This window comes from Bos indicus x Bos taurus, chromosome 5 (assembly GCF_003369695.1).
Source record: "Bos indicus x Bos taurus breed Angus x Brahman F1 hybrid chromosome 5, Bos_hybrid_MaternalHap_v2.0, whole genome shotgun sequence".
NCBI lineage: Eukaryota > Metazoa > Chordata > Mammalia > Artiodactyla > Bovidae > Bos > Bos indicus x Bos taurus.
This window is the reverse complement of record NC_040080.1, coordinates 108,591,979-108,619,537: the sequence shown is the minus strand read 5'-3', so window position 1 is coordinate 108,619,537 and position 27,559 is coordinate 108,591,979.

Sequence of the window (27,559 nt, the reverse complement as noted above, 5' to 3'; positions counted from 1 at the left end):
TACACAATGGTGACAAATAGTCTGGGAAGAATATTGGCAAGGGCTAGAGAAAACTCAAAGCAGCAGATCAACAGAAACTTGTAGGGAAGGGTTGAAGGCATCCTTGGGAGTGGCCGTGACAGCACTATAGCACAGGGAGCAGAATGTGCTTCACTCGGTTATCTGTGTGCAGCACTGCCAGGAACTCAAACACTAAGAGGCACAGAGAAGAAAGAGTAGGTGATGAAGCTAGGGTTATCCCACCTCACATTTGGGAATGCAGAATGAGCTAGAGCGTTCTCCCTGTAGTCTGTAAATAGAGAAGAAGGTGAGAGGAATGAATCCTACTAGGATTAGTTAAATGGGGGAGTACAAACTTTGAGGTCTTTAAGCCAACATCAACTTACTGTTGCCATCTATTCTGATAGCCTAATAGGATTTTTTGAAATTAGTTTCCAGTGTGTAGAACTAATATCTATATAAATATATATAGATATTAACATCTACATTTCTGGCTTCTTAAAATAATATCAGATGATTTGACAATCAGATCAGATCAGATCAGTTGCTCAGTCGTGTCCGACTCTTTGCAACCCCATGAATCGCAGCACTCCAGGCCTCCCTGACCATCACCAACTCCTGGAGTTCACTGAGACTCATGTCCACCGAGTCAGTGATGCCATCCAACCATCTCATCCTCTGTCGTCCCCTTCTCCTCCTGCCCCCAATCCCTCCCAGCATCAGAGTCCTTTCCAATGAGTCAACTCTTTGCATGAGGTGGCCAAAGTACTGGAGTTTCAGCTTTAGCATCATTCCTTCCAAAGAAATCCCAGGGCTGATCTCCTTCAGAATGGACTGGTTGGATCTCCTTGCAGTCCAAGGGACTCTCAAGAGTCTTCTCCAACACCACAGTTCAAAAGCATCAATTCTTTGGTGCTCAGCTTTCCTTATAGTCCAACTTTCACATCCATACATGACCACAGGAAAAACTATAGCCTTGATTAGATGAACCTTTGTTGGCAAAGTAATGTCTCTGCTTTTGAATATGCTATCTAGGTTGGTCATAACTTTCCTTCCCATGAGTAAGTGTCTCTCAATTTCATGGCTGAAGTCACCATCTGCAGTGATTTTGGAGCCCAGAAAAGTAAAATCTGACACTGTTTCCACTGTTTCCCCATCTATTTCCCAGGAAGTGATGGGACCAGATGCCATGATCTTAGTTTTCTGAATGTTGAGCTTTAAGCCAACTTTTTCACTCTCCACTTTCACTTTCATCAAGAGGCTTTTTAGTTCCTCTTCATTTTCTGCCATAAGGGTGGTATCATCTGCATATCTGAGGTTATTGATATTTCTCCCAGCAATCTTGATTCCAGCTTGTTTTTCTTCCAGTCCAGCATTTCTCATGATGTACTCTGCATATGTTAAATAAAAAGGGTGACAATATACAACCTTGACATACTCCTTTTCCTATTTGGAACCAGTCTGTTGTTCCATGTCCAGTTCTACCTGTTGCTTCCTGACCTACATACAAATTTCTCGAGAGGCAGATCAGGTGATCTGGTATTCCCATCTCTTTCAGAATTTTCCACAGTTAATTGTGATCCACACAGTCAAAGGCTTTGGAATAGTCAATAAAGCAGAAATAGATGTCCTTCTGGAACTCTCTTGCTTTTTTGATGATCCAGTGGATGTTGGCAATTTGATCTCTGGTTCCTCTGCCTTTTCTAAAACCAGCTTGAACATCAGGAAGTTCATGGTTCACATATTGCTGAAGCCCGGCTTGGAGAATTTTGAGCATTACTTTACTAGTGTGTGAGATGAGTGCAATTGTGTGGTAGTTTGAGCATTCTTTTGCATTGCCTTTCTTTGGGATTGGAATGAAAACTGACCTTTTCCAGTCCTGTGGCCACTGCTGAGTTTTCCAAATTTGCTGGCGTATTGAGTGCAACACTTTCACAGCATCATCCTTCAGGATTTGGAATAGCTCAACTGGAATTCTGTCACCTCCACTAGCCTTGTTCATAGTGATGTTTTCTAAGGCCCACTTGACTTCACATTCCAGGATGTCTGGCTCTAGGTCAGTGATCACACCATCGTGATTATCTGCATCATGAAGATCTTTTTTGTACAGTTCTTCCATGTATTCTTGCCATCTCTTCTTAATATCTTCTGCTTATGTTAGGTCCATACGATTTCTGTCCTTTATCGAGCCCATCTTTGCATGAAATGTTCCTTTGGTATCTCTGATTTTCTTGAAGAGATCTCTAGTCTTTCCCATTCTGTTGTTTTCCTCTATTTCTTTGCATTGATCGCTGAAGAAGACTTTCTTATCTCTTCTTGTTATTCTTTGGAACTCTGCATTCAGATGTTTATATCTTTCCTTTTCTCCTTTGCTTTTTGCTTCTCTTCTTTTCATAGCTGTTTGTAAGGCCTCCCCAGGCACCCATGGCGAACTCCAATTTTTGCATGCAACAGTCATTCCCTCCCAACACAGAACTTTGTTTTTCCAACACTGAGACTAAGTTATCTTCAAGCTTGAGAAGTGTTTCCAGTAACCAAGTTGCCTATTTTTTTAATTTGTATTACCTGCCTCACCGCTATAGCTTTGAGTTCATAATCCACTCCTTTCCACCCTGTGAACTACTATGTTGTATTTTATTCATCTATTATGGCAAGCATGAGGTTGCACGTACAAACCTCCAATTCTAGGGAGCTTAACTGGCCAAAGGTATCAAATGCTGCACTTTGAACCCACTACTATAACTTCACCAACACCGCACTCCTTATTTGCTGTTCCCAGTCAATGATTGAGTGCATCCTGAAATAGTTCCAGGACTCTCTAGTGACTTTGCCGAAGCTTCTAAAATTCCCTAGGCAGACTAATATGCTTTCCTTCAATCTTCCTTTACCCTGGGTCATACTTGCTTCTACCAGCTTTTTCCAGCTCCCTCTCATTTTCTGCCTTAATGGCATTTTCTGTACTAAAGTCCTTGCCTATTTTTAATGCTCCTCACTACCTGCTTGTTGATGAACCTGGACTATTATAAGTGATATTAGAAGTAGGGTGATTTGAGAAAGAGGGCAATAAGATGGGGATTTGGGGTTGGCTCACCCACTGCCCAAAAGGTGAAGAGAGTGTCACTGTGGTTGATAAATGAGACATGGATAGTCACTGGCACAAAGGGGCAGTGTACTTGCTAACAATTTCACTTGTAGTGACTTGAAAATTTAAAAAGTGAGAAAACAGTCCCAATGGAGATTTTAACCTGGCAGATGAAATAATGTAGGCCGTTGAAAAATTTGGGAGTGGGAGGATACCTACAAAGGCAGTGAAGTTAACTGAGTACAGCTAAATTATACTGATACTTTATGGAAAGATAATGAGAGACTTAAGGCTATCTTTTAAATTAATTTCTATTGGAATATAGCTAATTTACAGTGTTGTGTTAGTGTCTGCTGTACAAAAAAGTGAGTCAGTATACATATATATATATATATATATATATCTCCACTCTTTTTTAGATTATATTCCTACACAGGTTTTTACAGAATTTTGAGTAGAATTCCCTGTGCTATACAGTAGATTCTTTTAAGAGAGACTGAGGGCTATTCAAAAGCAGTTAATGGCCAAGTGGGACAGAGAGCCTCTGTGATAGAGGTTATTACCTGAACAAGATGAACAGACATAGCACCTGGATGAATTGAAGGCACAAAACCCCAGAAATTCTTAAATGCTCAGTCAAGGCAAGTCTGTTTTACAAAACTTAGGGCCTGGTAGAGAAACCCTGAGATGTTAAACTATGACATGGATACCTCTAGATGGAGACTCCTTGCCCACTCAGACTCTCTGGTCTAGCAGAGAGGTGATCCACCCTTCACTGGTAAGAGCTAACATGTCACTCTGCTGGAATAAGCTGCCAGAGCCTCTCCCTCTTATGAAGCACCAAGTGTTCTTCCACCTCCTCTCCTGGACACCAAGCTGATAATGAATGTTAAATCCCAACAAAATCCAGCTGAGGATATGCTCAGGCTGATAAGGGGGGATAGAAACAATATATAATAAGGAATTGCAAGATTTAGCAGGCATTTACCAAAAGGAGCCAGGGGATGCTCCTGGGATTGCATTTGAAGAGGGCTTGTTCAAGAGTGCCAGAACATAATACAGGATAAGGAAGAATTCATTGACTGAGGAGGCAAGGCATTATCTCAGGGTGTGGATTTAATACTCTACTAAGAACATCATCAGATGGAGCAAAGTTCTTCCTGTAGTGGCTCTTAGATGCTAGGAAAGAATGATGGTTGAGTCTAAGTGAAGTAAAAATGCCTACGTTACCCTGGAAGATAACTGAGGAAGGAATTAAGAAGCTGAAAGAAGTGGGCATAGTGAAATAGCAATATTCTGTAAGGGCAAAAAATCCACCAGAAGATTACAATCCATGAGAAGATCCAAAGAACACGCCATTCAGCAAGTCACCAATGTTTAGTGAGAGGGGTATTATCACTAAGAAGTCCCTTGATGGATATCCTCTCTAGTCCAGGAAGGATGGTAAGAGAGGAGATTAGAAAGCTGGTGGTGTTAATGTTCATGGAATGATGGGAACCTAGAAATAATAGATGCTAGAGGTAGTACTTAATGGGGCTTCCCAGGTGGGTCAGTGGTAAAGAATCCGACTGCAATGCAGGAGACATGCATTCAGTCACTGGGTTAGAAAGAATCCCACTCCAGTATTCTTGTCTGGGAAATCCTATGGACAGAGGAACCTGGGGGGCTATAGTCTATGGATTGCAAAAAGTCAGACATGACTTGAGCACACATGCACATGTGTGTGCTTGCTAAGTTGCTTCGGTCATGTCTGACTCTTTGTGACCCCATGGACTGTAGCCCACCAGGCTCCTCTGTCCATGGGATTCTCCAGGCAGGAATACTGGAGTGGGTTGTCATGCCCTCCTCCAGGGGATCTTCCCGATGCAGGGATCAAACCTATATCTCTTATGTCTCCTGCATTGGCAAGTGTATTCTTTACCTCTAGAGCCATCTGGGAAGCACAAACTAGCACTTAATTGCCAGAAACCAAGAGGCAGCAATTACTGTAACTGTCAGTAAGGTCAGGCAGAATATTTGGCTACATCACCTGCCTTCCATCATGGAAAGGCCAGTTCTTTGTCCTCATAGCATGAGAAATTTTTATGGGTTGGGTTTGCTTTTCCTCCCTGGAGATCCTCAGGCAAACCTACTGTGAGGAGCTTCTGAAATGTCCAATTTATAGACATGAAATCCCACACAGCATAGCAACTGACCAGAGGACCCTCTTCATGGTGAAGGAGATATGAGATGATTCAGAGAATCATAGAATTCATGATCATAGAATCTATTGATCAAGTCTTGCACCATGCCATCCAGAACCAGCTAGTCTCATACAAAGCTGCAACCATCTTCTAAAGGTGTAACTGAAGAAAGTACTCTGAAAAGATGATGTGTTATCCCCTCGGGACATAGTGCATTCATTAAATCAGAGACCATTCTATAGCGTTATATTCTCAAATAGGAAAGATACATATGTCCTTCCAGAAAGCAGGAGTTCTCCTTCCAAAGACTCACTGGAGGATTTTGTGCTTCCTGGCCCCATCACTCTGGGTTCATCAGTGTTGGAGGCTTCAGTGCCCAAAGGAGGCACACTCTTGTCAGGAGATGTTGGAAGGACCCACTGAATTTTAAGATATGGCTGCTGTCAGAGCTTTAGATTTCCAATATCAAAGGAGCAACTGGCAAAAAGAGATGTTCACCATCCTCCATGGGATACTGACTCCATTCAGTAGGAAGTTGAAATGCTTTCACACAATAAGGACAGTAAAGGATCTGTGTAGAAACCAAATGATACACCTGGGTGCCTTCTGGTGCTCTCTTGTCCCATTGCTTCTGTAAGCAGGCGCATACAGCAATCCTAAACTGAAAAGACTTGATCAAGAGCTCAAAACCTCCACTCCCCTGAAGAAAAGCAAAATATGGTAATGCCCTCTATCACAGTGGAACTGATCTGTAGCCATATCCTGACCTCTATAACCCTCTGATTTTGTACTGATCATCACACTTAGCAAGCTTTTGCTGTATACCTGACATACACTTTCCTAGGAAATTGACATTGTTTGCTCACCCCTTTTTGTGTTTTTTCAAATATCACCTTCTTAGTAGGAGGGCTGTGACTGCCCTATTTAAAACTTCATATTTGCTTCCTATTTATCTTTACTCCATTCCTGCCTTTTTTTTTTCCCCATGGCACTTACTAACACCTAAAATACAGCACAGTGCACTTTTATGTTCATATTCTTTATTGCCTCTCAGCCCAAATGTAAGCTTCAAAAAACTGGGATTTTTGTTCACTTTTTTACATTTAAAGTCACTCAGTTGTGTCCAATACAGTTCATAGAATTCTCCGGGGCAGAATACTGGAGTGGGTAGCCTTTCCCTTCTCCTAGGGATCTTCCCAACCCAGGGATCAAACCTAGGTCTCCCACATTGTGGGCAGATTCTTTACCAGCCAAGCCATCCGTTTAAATAATGCTTGGTGCATATTAGAATGTCTTATTGACGGATATGATGAATGGTTATCACTATAGGCAGCAGTTGTTATATATGTAAAGCAATGTAGGCAGAAGCTAGATTGCAAGGGTGTTGCCATGTAAATGGGCACTGGGAAAATAGCATCATCATCATTGACTTCATTATTATTCCAGCAACCAATGTTTATGAATGTTCATTATGTGCTATACACTTTGCAATCTGTTTTACATGCATTTTATTATTTAATCTTTCCAACTTTATGACATGGGTTCTAATAGTATTATTTTCTCTACAGCTTAGAAACATTAAATATCTTAATCAAGATAGAACTAATTGGCAGAGATATTATTCTAACTGGATCTGACACTAAAGTTTTGATTCATAATTTTAGCTCTCTGGTGAACACAGAAATCACAGAGAACAGTTTTAGAACTTTGTAGTACACCAGAGAACTGGAGAAGGACAAAGAAGTATTAAAGTGACTCAACAATATGAAATGTAAATGTTTCTCATTTTTGAAGTGTAATTTAATAAAAATGTAGATAATGTTTTAAAGATGTCAGAAAAAATACAAAAAATTAAAAAAAGAAAGTTTTATGGCATATCTTAGACATACACCATTGCCTTTATTTTAAAAAGTAAACAATGACTTTATTCCTTCATCAGTCTTTATAATCAATTTTAATGGAAGTTCAATTAAAAGTTGTTCCCATAATAGAGCAGAGTAATCACAGAGACAGGCAGTAGCAATATTTTAAGTCTAGCAAAGAAAAATAAAGATTTTTATAAATTCCTAGGTAATAATATATGTTCTAGAATACTACAGTGAATTTTTAAGTCACTACCTTGAGCCCACTATTAAACACACACATTCGTGAACCAAATGAAAGTTTTTATGCTTTTTTGGGGGTGTCTTTTGAGGTGTATTTGAGACCCAGGTGCAGAATATCATAGAAAAGTCTTGAAAGGTTGTTGAATCACACGAAGACACCAGGATTCTTGGCCCCTGGGGGAGAAGAATTCAATCCGGGGCCAGAGACGAGCCTTGATCACTCAGAGCTTTTGTGTAATAAAGTTTTATTAAAGTATAAAGGAGATAGAGAAAGCTTCTGACACAGGCATCAGAAGGGGGCAGAAAGAGTACCCGCTTGCTAGTGTTAACAATGAAGTTATATACTCTCCAATGAATCCAAAGAATGTCTGGAGGTTGTAAAGACCTCACCAGACCTACTCCAATAATTTATATTTTAAGATAACAGAATTAGCCAGAAGGTTTAATCCAAAGACTGTCCTCAGGCAGGATACATCCTTGTAAAGACCAGGTCTACTCCCATAATTTACATTTTAAGATAACAGAAAATTTAATCCAGAGACTGTCCTTAATCCAGAGACTGTCCTCAGGCAGGATACATTATTGTTATATAATCCTAAGGAATGTAGAGAAAGAAAAAAAAGTTTGTCCTTTCTTCCTCCTTGAGGATTCCAGACCCCTCGCTCCTTGGGGACCCCTAGACTTCTTATCAACTTGCCTAGGAAATGACTCTCTCATTCTGTTATCTCAAAAACATAGGCTAAATAACTCAGTTATTTTAAAAACTTTGAGATTTCAAGGACAGTTCTGTTGCTTAAATGAAAAGCAGGTGAAAATTCTACAGAAAAGTAGCAAATCATAAAAGAATTGCAGATATGCAAGTCATTTGGGTAAAGGCTAAGAAACAATGGTAGATAACATGTACAGACTAATCTCAGCTAATACGGAAATAAAGGAAACGTTTCCTTTGAAAACTCTTGCTTCATTTTTGTGTATATCTATGCTTTCACATTTGTTGGAAGCAATCTTCACTATGTAAAAAATTATAGGAAACATTTGCCATGCTTTGATGTACACATATTCAAATTTTAATTTTACCACATGGCTAGCTTACTCATTCATTTGTTTCTACACACATACACATTAATCGAAAGTCCCTTGAATACTAGATACTGTTAGGTTTTGCTTAAACATGAATGAGAATTTTCTTTGTCCTGGAAGCCTACATAGACACTAAAATTTGCAATACAGTGTGAGAAGTGGTACTAATGTAGGTAGACTCAGGGTCCTGGATGAAAAACAGTTGGTTTTAAAGGAACGGATTATATCCTACATAAATTTTAGGGAGTGAGGGATATTAGAAGGTGGATGTTAGTCTTGAAAAATCTTGAGGGACTTGAAGGGCTCAGTGAGACATTTGTATGTCTGGAGCATGAGCTGCTGCAGTGAAGCCAAAGGTAGAAGATAGTACTGGAAAGTGAAGTGTTTGCATCAAGAAAGAAATACAACTGGGGCTTCCCAGGCAGCCCAGCTGGTAAAGAATCTGCCTGCAATGCAGAAGACCCTGGTTTGATTCCTGGGTCGGGAAGATCCCCTGGAGAAGTGATAGGTTACCCACTCCAGTATTTTGGGGCTTCCCTGGTGGCTCAGATGGTAAAGAATCCGCCCGCAGTGTGGGAGACCTGGGTTCAATCGCTGAGTTGGAAAGATCCCCTGGAGGAGGGCATGGCAACCCACTCCAGTATTCTTGCCTGGAGAATTCCATGGACAGAGGAGCCTGGCAGGCTACAGTCCATGGGGTCACAAGTCGGACACAACTGAGCAACTAAGCAGAACATGAGAAGGAAACTGAGGACATTTTCAACAGGAAATGATAATATCAGCTTGGTTATCCAGTAGAACAGTGTAGTGACATGCAGAGTATATTTGAGTTATTGGAGATGGAAGGCAGAGGCAATAGGTGCTACAAGTTAGACAAAAATGAAGATACAGTCTAAACCAAACTGTTAAAACTAGTCTTAACCAAGGTGTGATCTGTTTAGGCTGTTTGTTAATAGCAGCAGCGAAAATAGGTAGATGCCATGCATGGGATTCTTAAACACATTTATTGTCTATTACGCTACTCTCTTTACCCATTTATGTTAGCAGTTAATGTTAGTAGAGTTAGTATGTCAGTACAGTTCCCTCAGGCATTTATGCTTGTGAGACCTGGTCTAAATTTAGTATTAACAGAGAATTAGAGAGAAGAGGCGGAGAAGGCAATGGCAGCCCACTCCAGTACTCTTGCCTGGCAAATCCCATGGACCGAGGAGCCTGGTAGGCTGCAGTCCATTGGGTCGCTAAGAGTCAGACATGACTGAGAGATTTCACTTTTACTTTTCACTTTCATGCATTGGAGAAGGAAATGGCAACCCACTCCAGTGTTCTTGCCTGGAGAATCCCAGGGACAGCGGAGCCTGATGGGCTGCCATCTATGGGGTTGCACAGAGTCGGACACGACTGAAGCGACTTAGCAGAGAGAAGAGGGCAGAAGTCTTTTCTTTGTCTTAGGTTAAGCTGATTTTCCAACAGCATATTTATTTCCTCATTCATCATTAATATATATATATATGTTAATTTCTTCCATATTTTAGATAATATGTGAGCAATATTAGAATTATGAATGTCTGTGACTATAAGGCCATTTTTAATTATAAGGCTTTCATGGAATTTGCTAGTTGCAATGTTATTTATGTCATTAAGGTTTATCAGTATTTCATTATATACTAGGTGTTTTATTCTTGGGTCATCACAAATATCTCCCAATCCTATACAAACCATTAACATTTAATGTATAAGCCACATTGTCTGACAACCAATTACTAGAAGAAGCACACAGAGGTGAATCACAATCAATGAGGCAATTTCAGGTCAGGCACTTAAATCCAAAACTGAGAAATCAGTGAACAGTTTAAAGAAAACAATGGACAGCCTGATGCAAGTTTATTTTACTATAGCTACTTTGTACTTCACAGTAAGAAATAGCTGAGAATTGTGAAGATTATCACTAAAGGTATAAAATTTCATTCATCATGCACACATTTTTAGAGATATTAATTTTGAAGGAAAAATTCCACAGCATATTTTGAATAAAGATTGTTTTGCTTATAAGTAAGATAGCTTACTCTATCAATTCAAGACATGGAGTGAAATGAAGTAAATGTTGTGTATGATCTCTAAATTGTTAAAACAATTGCCTAGTTATATTCTGCTGTCAGACCCTCTGTAATTGTAAATTCCAATAATGTTTTTCTGTTGTTAACTTTAAGTCTATTTTGCTCTTCTATTGGAAGAGAAAGTGGACCCATCTTTCCATTAATGTTATCACCTTTAGCAAATATTTACTTTGACAGTACTAAGGAGAGAGAGAATAAACATATTTTAGAAAAGGAAAAAAAATGTGTCTTTTCACCAAACACAAGATAAAAACATTATTCCAAACTAAATTAAGTTGAGAGTTCCAAAGAATAGCAAGGAGAGATAAAAAAGCCTTCCAAAGTGATCAGTACAAAGCAATAGAAGAAAACAATAGAATGGGAAAGACTAGAGATCTCTTCAAGAAAATTAGAGATACCAAGGGAATATTTCATGCAAAGATGGGCTCAATAAAGGACCTAACAGAAATGGTAGGGACCTAACAGAAGCAGAAGATATTAAGAAAAGGTGGCAAGAATACACAGAAGATCTATACAAAAAAGATCTTCATGACCCAGATAATCACGATGGTGTGATCACTCACCTAGAGCCAGACATCCTGGAATGTGAAGTCAAGTGGGCCTTAGGAAGCATGACTATGAACAAAGCTAGTAGAGGTGATGGAATTCCAGTTGAGCTAATTCAAAGCCTAAAAGATGATGCTGTGAAAGTGTTGCACTCAAAATATCAGCAAATTTGGAAAACTCAGCAGTGGGCACAGGATGGGAAAAGGTCAGTTTTCATTTCAATCCCAAACAAAGGCAATGCCAAAGAATGCTCAAACTACTGCACAATTGCACTCATCTCACATACTAGCAAAGTAATGCTCAAAACTGTCCAAGCCAGACTTCAACAGTACATGAACCATGAACTTCCAGATGTTCAAGCTGGATTTAGAAAAGGTAGAAGAGCCAGAGATCAAACTTCCAACATCTGTTGGATCATTAAAAAAGCTAGAGAGTTCCAAAAAAATCATCTACTTCTGCTTTATTGACTATGCCAAAGGCTTTGACTGTGTAGATCACAATAAACTGTGGAAAATTCTGAAAGAGATGGGAATATCAGACCGCCTGACCTGCCTCTTGAGAAATCTGTATGCAGGTCAGGAAGCAACAGTTAGAACTGGACATGGAAAAGCAGACTGGTTCCAAATAGGGAAAGGCTGTATATTGTCACTCTGCTTGTTTAACTTATATGCAGAGTACATCATGAGAAATGCTGGGCTGGAAGAAGCACAAGCTGGAATCAAGATTGCTGGGAGAAATATCAATAACCTCAGATATGCAGATGACACCACCCTTATGGTAGAAAGCGAAGAACTAAAGAGCCCCTTGATGAAAGTGAAAGAGGAGAGCGAAAAAGCTGGCTTAAAACTCAACATTCAGAAAACTAAGATCATAGCATCTGGTCCCATCACTTCATGGGAAATAGATGGGGAAACAGTGGAAACAGTGGCTGACTTTATTTTTGGGGGCTCCAAAATCACTGCAGATGGTGACTGCAGCTATGAAATTAAAGTATGCTTTCTCCTTGGAAGGAAAGTTATGACCAACCTAGACAGCATATTGAAAAGCAGAGACATTAATTTGACAACAGAGGTCCATCTAGTCAAAGCTATGATTTTTCCAGTAGTCATGCATGGATGTGAGAGTTGGACTATAAAGAAAGCTGAGCACTGAATAATTGATGCTTTTGAACTGTGGTGTTGGAGAAGACTCTTGAGAGTCCCTTGGACTGTAAGGAGATCCAACCAGTCCATCCTAAAGGAATTCAGTCCTGAATACTCATTGGAGGTACTGATATTGAAGTTGAAACTTCAATACTTCGGCCACCTGATGTGATGAGCTGACTTATTTGAAAAGACCCTGATCCTGGGAAAGATTGAAGGCAGGAGAAGAAGGGGACGACAGAGGATGAGGTGGTTGGATGGCATCACCGATCAATGACATGAGTTTGAGTAAACTCCTTGAGTTGGTGATGGACGGGGAGGCCTGGCGTGCTGCAGTCCATGGGGTTGCAAAGAGTTGGACACAACTGAGCGACTGAGCTCAACTGAATTTTATACATGCTTTGTTCTAATTATAAAATCTTTAATGTGAAGGAGACATGAAAAATATAATTTGGAAGAAAAGGATGAGGTAATTGGAAACTAAGACAATTTAGCATACAATATAACTATATCTGTGACATATATAAATACTTTAAAAGGAAGATTTAATGAGATTGACTCTTACAGTTGAAAAGTGAGTACTTATTCAATAGGTCATTAATATAAAACTAATCCTTACAATTTGTTCATGAACCTTGATTATAGATTGGATATTTTCTCTGTTCACCGAATAACTGACTACATTTCTACTTTGCCTTACATAGACATTACCCAAAATAATAGAAATCTACCATTTTAAGGCTAGAAAGGACTTAAATTTTACAAGTTGACAGGCCAACGTGTATTGAATGCTCTCCTGAATACTTTACCTTTACTGAAGGCTTTCTTTTTCAGCAGCATTTTACATATTCAGTCTCATTTAAACCTCAATCAACCTCTGATCAAGTACCCTTATTCTCCCCACTTTACATGGGGGGTAATTGAAGGTCAGAGAATTTAATTTACTGAAAGTCACAAAACTTAAAAGCGGCACATTTAACATTTGATATATATAGTTTAAGTAAAAAGCCTAAATTCTTTTTTTAACGTGCCACTAAGGGATATTCTTCTTTAATGTGTTCATTTTTTTTTTATTTTATTGAGATAATAACGTTGGCTTGTAACACTGTATGAATTTCATGTGTGCAGTATTATATTTGACTTCTGTGTACATTACAGGGTACTTACAGCCACAAGTTTAGTTTCCTTCCATTCATCGTCATATAACTGACCCTCTTTACCCATTTACCCTCCCCTACCCTTCCCTGTGGTGACAGCTAATTTGTTCTCTGTATCTGCCTATTTGGTTTTATTTGGTTTGGTTTGTTCATTTATTTTATAAAGCCTAAAATAAATGGAATTCCATCATAGCTCAGTCAGTAAAGAATCTGCCTGTAATGCAGGAGACCCAGGTTCAATCCCTGGGTGGGAAAGATCCCCTAGAAAAGGAAATGGCAACCCACTCCAGTATTCTTGCCTAGAGAATCGCATGGACAAAGGAGCCTGGTGGGCTACACTCCAGGGTCTCAAGGGTCAGACACGACTTAGCAACTAAACCACCACCACCAAATTCTTAACTATTATATCATACTACCTCCCAGCTCACAGTGAAATTACAAGAAACAGAATTCAGTAGCATGAGAAATGTAGTTTAAAAAGTTGATATTTGAAATTTCAGTAACAAAGAATTTTTCAATCCTTTATAATGTACTATTGAAAGACTTGTGAACGAATGCCAGAATTTTTACTTAAGATTAGTTAATAGTTAATCGTTCATTTAGTTATCCTATAAGCTACTTAAATAATTGGAATTTAGTTTTGTTCATGGCAAGTTCACTATATAAAAAACAAATGCATTTTTAGTTTTATTCTTTTTATTCTACACTCAACCAACATTTTTATTGTTTACTTATGCCTTTTTAAAAAGTTTATGCTAATTTACATAGTTATATAAATACAAGATACAAAAATTTTAGAAATGACTACTCTTATGGAGACAAAAAAGAGAGAGAGAGAGAAAGTTAATGGAAGAATGTCATGGTATTGATTTTACTACAAAAGAGAGCCACAACTGATCTGATATCTTACTTAAATAGGTTTTCTAAACAAAGCCCGAAGCATATTGTGCAGTTGTCAGAAAAATATTGTCAAAAAAACTTCAGTATTGGTGCACTGGCTCAATAGAAATATTTTACTTTCTTTCTAGACAATGGAAATCAATAGATCATGCCTGTAGCTAATTCATGTCTTAAACCAATGGTAGGTTGAAAAGAACTGATGAAATGATACAACTGATGAGTGGATTCTAATTTCGGTTACATTTATATTATAATGTCAGGTAATTCTTGCATGTGTGATTATGTTCCATAATCATTTTTCCCCATTATTTCCTTAAGGCAATGTATAACACATATTAGTAGAACTTATATTCAATATATGAAATGAAACATTTTTTTTTTTTTTTACTATTTCAAGTTTTCTTTGTTCAAACTTATATGCAGCCCATAGTTACCATACTAAAATTTCAGAATGCTGTTTTGACTCTAAAAATATGAATATAATTTCAGCTATATTTCCATTATTTATTGGGGCTTCCCTGGTGACCCAGATGGTATAAGAATCTGCCTGCAGTGTAGGAGACCCAGGTTTGATTCCTCAGTTGGAAAGATGCCCTGGAGAAGAGAATGGCTACCCAGTCCAGTATTCTTTCCTGGAGAATTCCATGGACAGAGGAGCCTGGCTAGCTACAGTCTACTGAGCGACTAACAATATTACTATTACTTCATTATATATGAAGCCTAACAATGAGCTAATTATTTTATCCATAAATTTAGCTCCAAAATAATTTTGAGAAGGTGCTCTAAAATATTTTAAACATTACATACAGTCCCCGATGGTGATTATTTTGTAAGGGAAAGCTCACTTAATATAACTATAACTCCATTTTTAAGTCTCATGACCTCACCTTCTCACCTTGTCTGCTTCTTCAGAAAAAAAAAAAAAAAAAATCAAGATCACAAGTAAAACTGTATGTGATTGTTGAAGAAGTCTGATAGTGTTTTCAATTAGTTGAATGTCATAAAATTTTGCTATGTATATACATATGTATGTAAATATTTATATATAGAGAGAGGGACTCCAGGCATAGTTTTCCTCATGCATATAAAAATGTAAAAACCAGTGAAATGGAGTGATTCCCAATTCAGTTTCATCAAGCTAGTTCTTTTATTGCTCAAAAACTTGACTCTGAAACAATATCATAAAGGTGCTCAAAATATTTTACAAGTAGCAACTTTTACTTAAATATATAGGGAACAATTTATAATATCATAAATTATAATCTAATAAAATCTTAGAATCTTAGAGCATTTTCTGAGTAAACAAGTATACCTCTGTTAACCAGAAGCAAGGATTAAGTGTGGTATTATTTTTGTAAATGAAATACTGTAAAGAGCTCATCTAAAATATGTCAAATATAATTCATAAAGAAAACCAGTTAAAAATTCAAATAAACTTTGCAATAATCTGCCATTAAAATTATGCAACTAGAATTGCCCATTTTGTTATTTTCTTACATTTTCCACTTTTAGTTTATGAGTTAGCAGGACTCTATTTTGAGCTAGCCAAAGATATCTGTGAATTATTTATAGACTAAGCAGGCATATGACTTAAATGAGATATTTCCTCTCTATAGAATAATGTGTACCATTTATAATACTCCTTAAGTTCAACTTCCTTTGCATGTTTAGAAGAATTCTTAAACAAATACACAGATGAATCTGAAACACTTATAGCATTATGTCCTTTTTTTTTCTATAAAGGACTTGTGAGGACAGAAAAATACAATTGGAATAATACATGTTTATAGGATTTTGACAAATTCTTTGAAGAGTATATTTTCTATTGGGTTAGCTTGCAACATCAGGGATACCAATTATTTTATGGAATAGTATTTCATTTTTAATTATGAAATCAAGGTATAAAAATAGATTTTTCATAAGAAAACTGTAGACAACATGAAAAATGATTAGAAGCTAAAATATATAAATGTGTGGCTAAGTCTGGGATAGATCATATTCTACTCTAAAAAGAATTAATTTGAAATAGTGAATTTTCTCCCAGCTTTATTGAGATGTGATTGATAGGTAAAATTGTATATACTTAAAGTGTACAACTTGATGTTTTGATACATATCTACACTGTGAAATTATTACCACAATCAAGTTCATTAACACGTCCATCACTTCACATGGATACTTTTGTGTATGATGGGAACACTTAAGATCTGCTCTGAGGAAATCTCAAGCATATAATACAGAATTATTAACTACAGTCACCATGCTGTACTGTGAGTTCCTCAGAACTTATTTATTTTATAACTGTGATTTTTACCCTTTGACTAACGTATTCCCATGTTCTCCATCCTCAGCCACTGGTAACCACTGCCATTCTCTGTTTCTATGAGTTTGACTTTTCTTAGCCTAGACTTCACATTTAGGTGATGGTGGTTTAGTTACTAAGTTGTGTCCGAGTCTTGCAATCCCCATGGACTATAGCCTGCCAAAGTCCTCTAACCATGGGATTCTCCAGACCAGAATACTGGAGTAGGTTGCCATTTCCTTCTCCAGAAGATCTTCTTGACCCAGGAATCAGACCCGGGTTTCCTGCATTGCAGGCAGATTCTTTACTGACTGAGCTATGAGGGAAGCCCACATACAGGTAATAACATACAGTATTTGTCTTTCCATATCTGGCTTATTTCACTTAGTATAATCCCCTCAAGGTTCATCCATGTTGTCAAAGATGGCAGTATTCCCTTCTCTTTTAAAATTGAATAATATCCCACTGGACATATATGCTACATTTTCTTTATCTATTCATCTGAAAATGCACTCAGATTGTGTCTATATCTTGGCTACTGTGAATGATGCTGCAGTGAAGATGGGAGTGCATGTCTTTTTGGGATAGTGATTTTGTTTCACTTCATTACTAGAAGTGGGGTTGCTGGATCATACAGCAGTTCAATTTTAATTTTTTTCCATAATGGCTATACCAATTTCTGTTCCCACCAACAATGTGCAAGTGCTCCTTTTCTCCACATCCTCACCAACATTTGGTATCTCTGGTTTTTTTGATAATAATTATCATGACAGGTGTGAGGTGATTTCTCACTGTGGGTTTTACTTAACATTTTCCTGATGATCAATAATGTTAGGCACCTTTGCATATACCTATTGGTTATTTGTATATCTTCTTTGGAAAAACAACACTGAAATTAATGGGGAAAGAAATATGTTCAGACAGAAGAAATAACAATATATTTGCAAACTAATCCACCAGCAAGTAAAAAATTAACATATTGGAGAGGAGAGGATTTCTAGAACGATGGCATTGAGTAGGTGACAGAAGATGGCATCTAGTGTATAAACAGAGGAGTAGTCTTTCAATAGAAACACTTTGAATACTCACACAGCAGCAAGCAGGAAGACTGGAGAATGAGTGTGCTAATACTGGTAAATGGTTAGTAGTGGTTTTCATGTGAAAATTCCCTGATACTTGCTACAGTTCTCTCTCTGAACTAGGAATTGAGTTGAGGATGAAGAGGTATTGAGATTTTAAGGAGGAGAAGAAAATAAATAGTTATCTAAAAGAGAGGAAATATGAATAGGAATGCAAAGTAGGAGAGCTGGGCAGAATGAAGGATTCATCTGTGACTCAAAGTCATGAATATAAAGTGAGACAAGTTAGCATAGCTGTGCTTTTTCTCCCCAGCCTTATGTTGCACAGGTGGAAGCCTGGTATAGGAGAATAGTTTAATTAGACAAAACTTGTGTTTTCCTAAGGAAGTAAAATAAAGCAAGAATAACATAAAATAAAGGGAATAGAGAATATACACAAGGAATTACAATCAGAGATCACAATTTTAATCTTAGTGGAGAAAAGATGTAGAGAGTGAAGAACAGTGAAATAAAGGTTATATGAATGCAGTGAGAGTACTGGTTAAACTGAAGGAGGCTTGAGGTCTGGGTATTCAAGGTAAACAATAAAAATAGAAGGATGTGGTTAGGGTGTAGATTACATGAAATTGAAATTTGGAGTGGTTGTAATTGTGGAAAGGACAGGGCCTTAGAGGTATTTCCATGGAAACTCATGCCTGAGGTAGGATAGAAAACAAGATAGATGGACAAGAGGTAAAATCCAGAGAGCATCAGTTGGTGGAGAGATTATCTATGGAAATATTTTTAAATGCTCCAAATTAAGTCACAAGAGAGTGACTGCAAAAGAAGAAATAAAATTCTCGAGAAATGAATGTCATATGTAACATTATTGGTTCTGATGATTGGTGTAAATTTTCTGTTCTTCAATATCCATCTTAATCTAAAGCTTTGTTGTTGGACTAAAAGGTAATTTAGTTAATTGCATTATTTCTGAACCTTATTGCTAAATGGTGTTAAACTACATGACTTTGTGAATCAACCCCCAAAAGAATTTATAGTCAGTGTTGCCAATGAAAGTCTTCCCCATGTTATAAATGGAGGGAGGGAAAACTTCTTTTCCTAGTATGTGAGATCAGAGCAGCTTCTCAGAAGACTGGTATATCCCTCTATTATAAGCAGTGGGATGAGTATGCATCAGGTGCACCAATTTATACAAGATTGTTTATTAATTTTAAGAATCAAACATATGGTCAGTGGAGGCGCTCCTTAATATTAACTGCCAAGGTTATATGAAAGCATGATGGCTAAGACAATAAAGTCAGAGAACATATGAGTATGATCTGAACAAGTGGTAGCATGGAGAATCAAGTATGAATTCTCTTAGAAGCTGAAACAAGAATGAGAATTATGAGGAATGTAAGTTAATGACACAATACCATATGATGATTGGAATAACAAAACCAGTGTGTTCCAACAAGATATTTCTTAGAAATTTTAACAAATTATAAATCATTCAGCATCAGTTCAGTTCAGTCACTCAGTCATGTCCAACTCTTTGTGACCCCATGGACTGCAGCATGCCAGGCTTTCCTGTCCATCACCAACTCCCAGAGCTTGCTCAAACTCATGTCCATAGAGTCGGTGATCCCATCCAACCATCTCATCCTCTGTGATCCCCTTCTCCTTCTGCCTTCAATCTTTTCCAGCATCTGAGTCTTTTCCAATGAGTCAGTTCTTCGTATAAAGTGGCCAAAGTATTGGAGTTTCAGCTTCAGCATCAGTCCTTCCAATGAATATTCAGGGTTGATTTCCTTTAGGACTGACTGGTTTGATCTCCTTGAAGTCCAGGGGACTGACTCTCGAGAGTCTTCTGCAACACCACAATTCAAAAGCCTCAATTCTTCAGCGCTCAGCTTTCTTTATGGTCCAACTCTCACATCCATGCATGACTACTGGAAAAACCATAGCTTTGACTATATGGACCTTTGTCAGAAAATTATTCAGCATACATGGAGATATATTTGAAAGACAGAAATCATGAATGTTAGGATAAGCCAAGGATAGCTAAGTTATGCTGCAGTATCAGATAATCCACAAGTCTCCATGGTTTGAGACAGTAAATGTTTCTCTCTCATGCTACATGTCCAATGTAGGTCATCAGAATGGCTGTTCACAGAGGTCACTCAAAAGACCCAGGTTGACAGAGTCTCCATCCTGCACTGGTATGGTAACAGGTGGTAGTTATGCATACTATATCTGGTCACAATTTCCCAACGTGCCAAAGGCAGAGAAGTGAAAGATTTGTGAATAGCCATAATGACCACAACAAAATTATAATGAAACTAATCCAGCCAAATAATGTTGCCAAAACTTGGCCTCTATTGACGGGTACCAAATATAAACACAGAGACAGAGTTTTGGGTGAATAGAAAGGTTTAGCTTTTATTGTTTTGTCAGGCAAAGAGGGGCAACAGGGGGCTAATGCCCTGAGGACCATGTAACCGACCTTGGAGTGGGTGGTGAGGAGTTATGTAGTGTTTAAGGAGCAGGGCATGATCAGCTCATGGTCAGTTCTTGGATTGGTTGGCATCAAGGTGAAGTTTCAAGCATCATCAACCTTCTGGTTTCAATCAACCTAAGGTCTATATTTTTGTGGTCAGCAGTTTTCATCTGCAGGGGGTCTGCTTCCTGTAAAAACAACTTAGAAATGTGTGTCACGCCTTTATCTATATCTGTCAGAAAACTAGGAGCTCGGTGATTCTGCTATGCAGCAGAATTATAGTCTAAATTGTTATCAGTTCTCTAACCCAACAGCTATTTTTCGCTTCATCTTCATATTTCCCAATCATTAACTCTCGAGTTAACATTTTACGTCAAAAGACAAGGACACAGAGGCTTGTACATGGTTTCAATAGCACATTTTCTCAAAAATAGGCATATGTATACACACACACACGTACACACATATTTATAAGCAGTTAAACTAAGCAGTTAAAATCTCTAGTTCCTGACAAACCTATAAAACTATTTTACGACTTGCACCCTATGAAAAACGTAGAAACTGACACCAAGCAGTCCTTCCCATCTGCTGCTGCTGCTAAATCACTTCAGTACGACCCTGTGCGACCCCATAGACGGCAGCCCACCAGGCTCCCCCGTCCCTGGGATTCTCCAGGCAAGAACACTGGAGTGGATTGCCATTTCCTTCTCCTATGCACGCATGCACGCTTAGTCGCTTCAGTTGCGTCCGACTCTGTGCAACGCTATGGACAGCAGCCCACCAGGCTCCTCTGTCTACGGGATTCTTCAGGCAAGAACACTGGAGTGGGTTGCCGTTTTCTTCTCCAGTCCTTCCTATCTAGCTCATCATTAAGTGATTAAAATTACCCCTTGCATAAAATTGAATGTAAAATACCATATATAGGATCTCCCCCGTCAGGTGAGAAGGACTAAATCATACTTCTAGACCTTTATTCTTCTTAGAATAATTTTAAGCACATCTTCCTGTGGCACCCTCCTTTTTCTTTCCATTTTCATTCAGGTGACTCAACTTCTGATTAGACATAATCCAAGGATTTAATAACTTAAGATATAGGGCTTAAAATAAATACCTAATTACAATGATAGGAACTGGATGTAATTTTCAAAGGAAGCTGAGATCTTCCCAAAAACTTTCAAATCTTAGTTATTTTTCTTTCCAGCAATATTGTTTAGCTTCTGCTATGTAAGGACAACTGGAAAGTGTATACAGAAGTATTTTGGTCAAGCACAGCTGCGTTCAGACACAGTTAGCAAAATGTTGCTATTGAGGAAGATAATGTGGGTCAACACTTCCAGAGCACTGATGAAGACTTTTTCTTTTTGTAAAATCACAGTTACTCTTCTAAAGAAAGGTTTGGTCCCAGAAGAGGTAACATATCACTAAAAGATCCTTGGTTTTGATGGGAGTGACAGGGAAGGTAGGAGAGAAGCCAGGAAGAAGAGCCCAATAGCTATCTAAATGTCACATAGCTGAGGCACACGATGCTGAAACAGACAGGAAGTCAGTTTTCAGATGGATCTGCATGAGGCCAAAAGCTTGATGTTATAACTTAGATATACAAGATAAATCCAGCATTTTCTATGTAGCTGCCAAGACAGCCCCATAGAAACTTTTTTTCTGAGCATTCTACTGGAAAGAGTAAGGACTTAGAGGATTATCAATTGTGGAGAGTGATTCATGGAGTATATATTATGACAGAAAAAATAGAGCGATTTCTTGTCTTTTGTGTTTGAAAGACAGAGAAGGAAAAATAAAGGGAGTATTATGATGTAATAGAAATTTTCTTTAAAAGCTTTATGATATTTAGAATATTTTCAATTAAGAACAATAAAGTAGTTTTAATTAAATATTGATAACTAATATAACAGGGTACATAAGAACATAAATCAGAGTATCTGGGTTAAAACTCAGCTTTTGCTATCTATATGCTGTGGTTTTTCACAAGTTACTTATCTTTCTGTCATTCAGCTTCCTCATCTATAAAATGGAAAAAACTGTAGGCTTTTGTCATAATGATTAAATAAGCTAACGGGTGTAAATCACTTAGAAGAGGGTTTGCTACATAGTGAGCACTCAATGATTTAATATAAGCACTCACAGTAATTTATTCATTATTGTTATTATTCAAGTTAATAATACCCTATTTGAATAATGTATTCCTTATAGGAATCTTGTAGATTATTAACATAATTTATAGGTAATGTTGAATTATTGTCAGTAAATTGAATCTAGGGAGAACCAGCTACTGCCAGTAAAATATTTTAAATATATCCATTGGAAATATGTTCAATGGTTCTACTCATATGAATACTTATGTATGGCATATTAATTTAAAATGATTTCTCAAGGTATACCCTTATTTTACCTTTAAAATATATCTTTCTATATTTGCAAACACATAGAATACTACTTCTGGAAAAAAAAACAAAAGTCTGTTCATGGTGATTTCCTCTGAGGATGGTGGTATTGTGGGCATGTAATGGAAACAGCCTTAATTTTCATTATATTAGCCTTTGTGTCAGGGTTTTTTTAGTATGTGCTAGCAGCAGCAGCAGCAGCATATCAATCAGAGCAGGCAATGGCAACCCACTCCAGTATTCTTGCCTGGAAAATCCCGTGGACAGAGGGGCCTGGTAGGCTGCAGTCCATGGGGTCGCTAAGAGTCGGGCACGAGTGAGCGACTTCACTTTCACTTTTCACTTTCATGCATTGGAGAAGGAAATGGCAACCCACTCCAGTGTTCTTGCCTGGAGAATCCCAAGGACCGGGGAGCCTGATGAGCTGCCATCTATGGGGTTGCACAGAATCGGACACAACTGAAGCAACTTAGCAGCAGCAGCAGCAGCAGCAGCAGCAACATATCAATAAAAAATATATTGAAATATTTCCTTTCCTCGTACAGAGCAGTTTATTTGCCTCATTACATATATATGTTTTCTGTTTCAGTGATTTTTTTTTTTCCTTTTGCTACAATAGGCACAGTCTAGGGAAATCAGAAGACACGAGTTGAATTATGCATGAATGTTAACGGATCTTTTCACTCTTACATTAGCAGCATGTCCTACTGGGATAGGGCAGGAAAACACCCTACTCATTGATGACCTGCCAGAGCAAGACTGCATCCATGCACCCTGCCAAAAGGAGTACTCTCAGTTCTAGATTACTTTAAATATATATAGGAATCCCAACTAGAAAGCTATATTGGGATCCCATTACCATTTTTATCTCTGACATCAGTGAGTCAAAGAATGTTTGGTACAATTGTAAGTGACATATCACAAGGTTAAAATGGAAGACTGTGGTTCAAAAACATGGGGGATCCCTAAATTAAGAGTACAATTTTATCCTGAGAAGAAAGGAAACAAAAAATAGCACTTTTTCTCAATGCAGTTTCTAGGAAAGTTGTGAAACAACTTTCTTTTTATAAAGTGTTGAAACTGTTGACTATATATGTTAAAGGAACACATTTTCCCCCATCTTTTATTTTTAACAACTTTGCATCAACTATTATCTAATTTTAAACTTGTCATGCAAAGTTTCATCAAGAATAGCTATTTTAAATCATTAGAGTTAGCTCTAATATTGTGGGATGTTTTTACTTTTACCTATGTCCTACAAAACATATCTTAAGGGACATAAATTGCTATCTTGAAGAATTTATTAGTCAAAACATTTGTGGAAACCATGTGCAAAATTAATTGTTTTACTTCCTTCAGAACAATCAAGCCATGTATGTTCATGAAATAATGAATGTAATTATTTCTGTAATTTTCTAATCATACCAATTCTGAAAAAAAGACGTTTTTATGACTGTATATAAAAGTAAAGGTCTAATTCAAATTTTTCTATATTTATAAGGAAACCAAATTTACTTTGAAATAGACCACATTTTAATAAGTACAACATAATGGTTGAACTGTAATAGATTTTTGTCTTCTTTTTGAAAGACTGTTTATTTAAGAGCATTTTTAGATTTATAGCAAAATCAAGAGGGTACAGAGATTTCCTGTATACCCCTTCCTCCACACAGACGTAGCCTCTCCCATTATCAATATCCCCCACCAGGGTACTGCACTAGTTACAACTGATGAACCCACACTGGACACATCACAGTCACTCAAGTTCACATTTTGCTTTAAGGTTCACTCTGAGTGTGGATAAACATATAATGACATGTATCCATCATGCAAAGTATCTTCACTGCCCTAATGTAATATTTTGCCTCCTCTGAAAATCTGATCACAGAAAACTTATGTCTGGCAATACTATTTGAAATACAAATTCCCAACTATTTTTTTATTTAATTAATATCTTTATCTAGCATACTAATATATAAAGTGAAAGTGAAAGTCGCTCAGTCATGTCTGACTCTTAGTGATCCAATGGACTATAGCCCACCAGGCGCCTCTGTCCATGGTATCCTCTAGTCAAGAATACTGGAGTGGGTAACCATTCCCTTCTCCAGAGGGTCTTCCCAACCCAGGGATCAAACCCAGGTCTCCCACATTGCAGGTGGATTCTTTACCGTCTGAGCCACCAGGGAAGGCCTAGTAATATATATATAATTCCCTATACTATACAATAGCTCCTTCTTGCTTATCTGTTTTATGTATAGTAGGGTGTATCTCCGGAGAAGGCGATGGCACCCCGCTCCAGTACTCTTGCCTGGAAAATCCCATGGACAGAGGGGCCTGGTAGGCTGCAGTCCGTGGGGTCACTAAGAGTCGGGCATGACTGAGCGACTTCACTTTCACTTTTCACTTTCATGCATTGGAGAAGGAAATGGCAACCCACTCCAGTATTCTTGCCTGGAGAATCCCAGGGACGGGGGAGCCTGGTGGGCTGCCGTCTATGGGGTTGCACAGAATCAGACACTACTGAAGCGACTTAGCAGCAGCGGCAGCAGCAGCAGTGTGTATCTCAGTTCAGTTCAGTTCAGTCGCTCAGTCATGTCCGACTCTGTGCTACCCCATGGACTGCAGTACACCAGGCCTTCCTGTCCATCACCAACTCCCAGAGCTTGCTCAAACTCATGTCCATTGAGTCGGTGATCCCATCCAACCATCTCATCCTCTGTGATCCCCTTCTCCTCCTGCCTTCAGTCTTTCCCAGCATCAGAGTCTTTTCCAATGAGTCAGTTCTTCGTATAAAGTGGCCAAAGTATTGGAGTTTCAGCTTCAGCATCAGTCCTTCCAATGAATATTCAGGACTGATATCCTTTAGGATGGACTGATTGGATCTCCTTGCAGTGTGTATCTATTAATCCCAAACTGCTAGTTAATTCTTCCTCCTTCCCCTTTTCCTTTGGTAAACATAAAGTTGTTTTCTATGTTTGTAACTCTATTTCTGTTTTGTAAATGAGTTCATTTGTATCATTTTTTAGATTCCACATATAAGTGATATCATATGATATTTATCTTTCTCTGATTTATTTCACTTAGTATGATAATCTCTAGTTTCATCTATGTTGTTTCAACTGGCATTATTTCATTCTAAGACAAAAAATCTTAGTATTCCATTCTATCCTGTAGGAGGGCATGGCAACCCACTCCAGTATTCTTGCCTGGAGAATCCCATGGACAGAGGAGCCTGTGGGTTACACTCCATGAGGTTGCAAAGAGTCCAACATGACTGAAGTTATCAGCGGCAGCAGATGCAGCAGCATTCCATTGTATATATATGTACACCAATCTTTATCCATTTGTCTGTTGATGGACACTTAAGTTGCTTCCATGTCTTATCTATTGTAAAGAATGCTGCCATGAACACTGGGGTGAATGTATCTTTTCAAATTAGAGTTTTTGTCTTTTCCAGATACATGCACAAGAATGAGATTGCTGCAGTTCAGTTCAGTTCAGTCACTCAGTCGTGTCTGACTATTTCTGACTCCATGAACTGCAGCACTCCAGGCCTCCCTGTCCATCACCAACTGCTGAAGTTGACTCAAACTGATGTCCATCGAGTCAGTGATGCCATCCAACCATTGCATCCTCTGTCGTCCCTTTCTCCTCCTGCCTTCAATATTTCCCAGCATCAGGGTCTTTTCAAATGAGTCAGCTCTTCCCATAAGGCAGCCAAAGTATTGGAGTTTCAGCTTCAACATCAGTCCTTCCAAAGAATATTCAGGACTGATATCCTCTAGGATGGACTGGTTGTATCTCCTTGCTGTCCAAGGGACTCTCAAGAGTTTTCTCCAACACCACGGATCAAAAGCATCAGTTCTTAGACCCTCATCCATACATAACTACTGGAAAAACCATAGCTTTGACTAGATGGAACTTTGTTGGCAAAGTAATGTCTCTGCTTTTTAATATGCTGTCTAGGTTGGGCATAACTTTTCTTTCAAGGAGTAAGCATCTTTTAATTTCATGGCTGCAGTCACCAAATGCAGTGATTTTGGAGCCCCCCAAAATAAAGTCAACCACTGTTTCCATTGTTTCCCCATCTATTTGCCATGAAGTGATGGGACCAGATGCCACAATCTTAGCTCTCTGAATGTTGAGTTTTAAGCCAACTTTTTCATTCTCCTCTTTCACTTTCCTCAAGAGGCTCTTTAGTTCTTCTTTGCTTTCTGCCATATGGTCATCTGCATATCTGAGGTTATTGATATTTCTCCCAGCAATCTTGATTCCAGCTTGTGCTTCTTCCAGCCCAGCGTTTCTCATGATGTACTCTGTATAGAAGTTAAATAAGCAGGGTGACAATATACAGCCTTGACGTACTCCTTTGCCTATTTGGAACCAGTCTGTTGTTCCATGTCCAGTTCTAACTGTTGCTTCATGACCTGCATACAGGTTTCTCAGGAGGCAGGTCAAGTGGTCTGGTATTCCCATCTCTTTAAGAATTTTCCACAGTGTATTGTGATCCACACAGTCAAAGGCTTTGGCATAGTCAATAAAGCAGAAACAGATGTTTTTCTGGAACTCTTGCTTTTTTGATGATCCAACAGTTATTGGCAATTTGATCTCTGGCTCCTCTACCAGTTCCTGGTTCATGTACTGTTGAAGCCTGGTTTGGAGAATTTTGAGCATTACTTTGCTAGCGTGTGTGATGAGTGCAATTGTGCTGTAGTTTGAACATTCTTTGGCACTGCCTTTCTTTGGGATTGGAATGATTGCTGCATCGTATGGAAAATCTAATTTTTAAAGGAACCTCCATACTATTCTCCACAAGGTTGCACCAATTTATATTCTCTCCAACAGTTTAGAAGGGTTTCCTTTTCTCCTCACCCTCCCTGGCATTTGTTATTTATTAGTGGATTATTCTGATTGGTATGAGGTAATACCTCATTGTGGTTTTGACTTACATTTCTCTAATAATTAATGATGTTGAGCATCTTTTCAAGTAT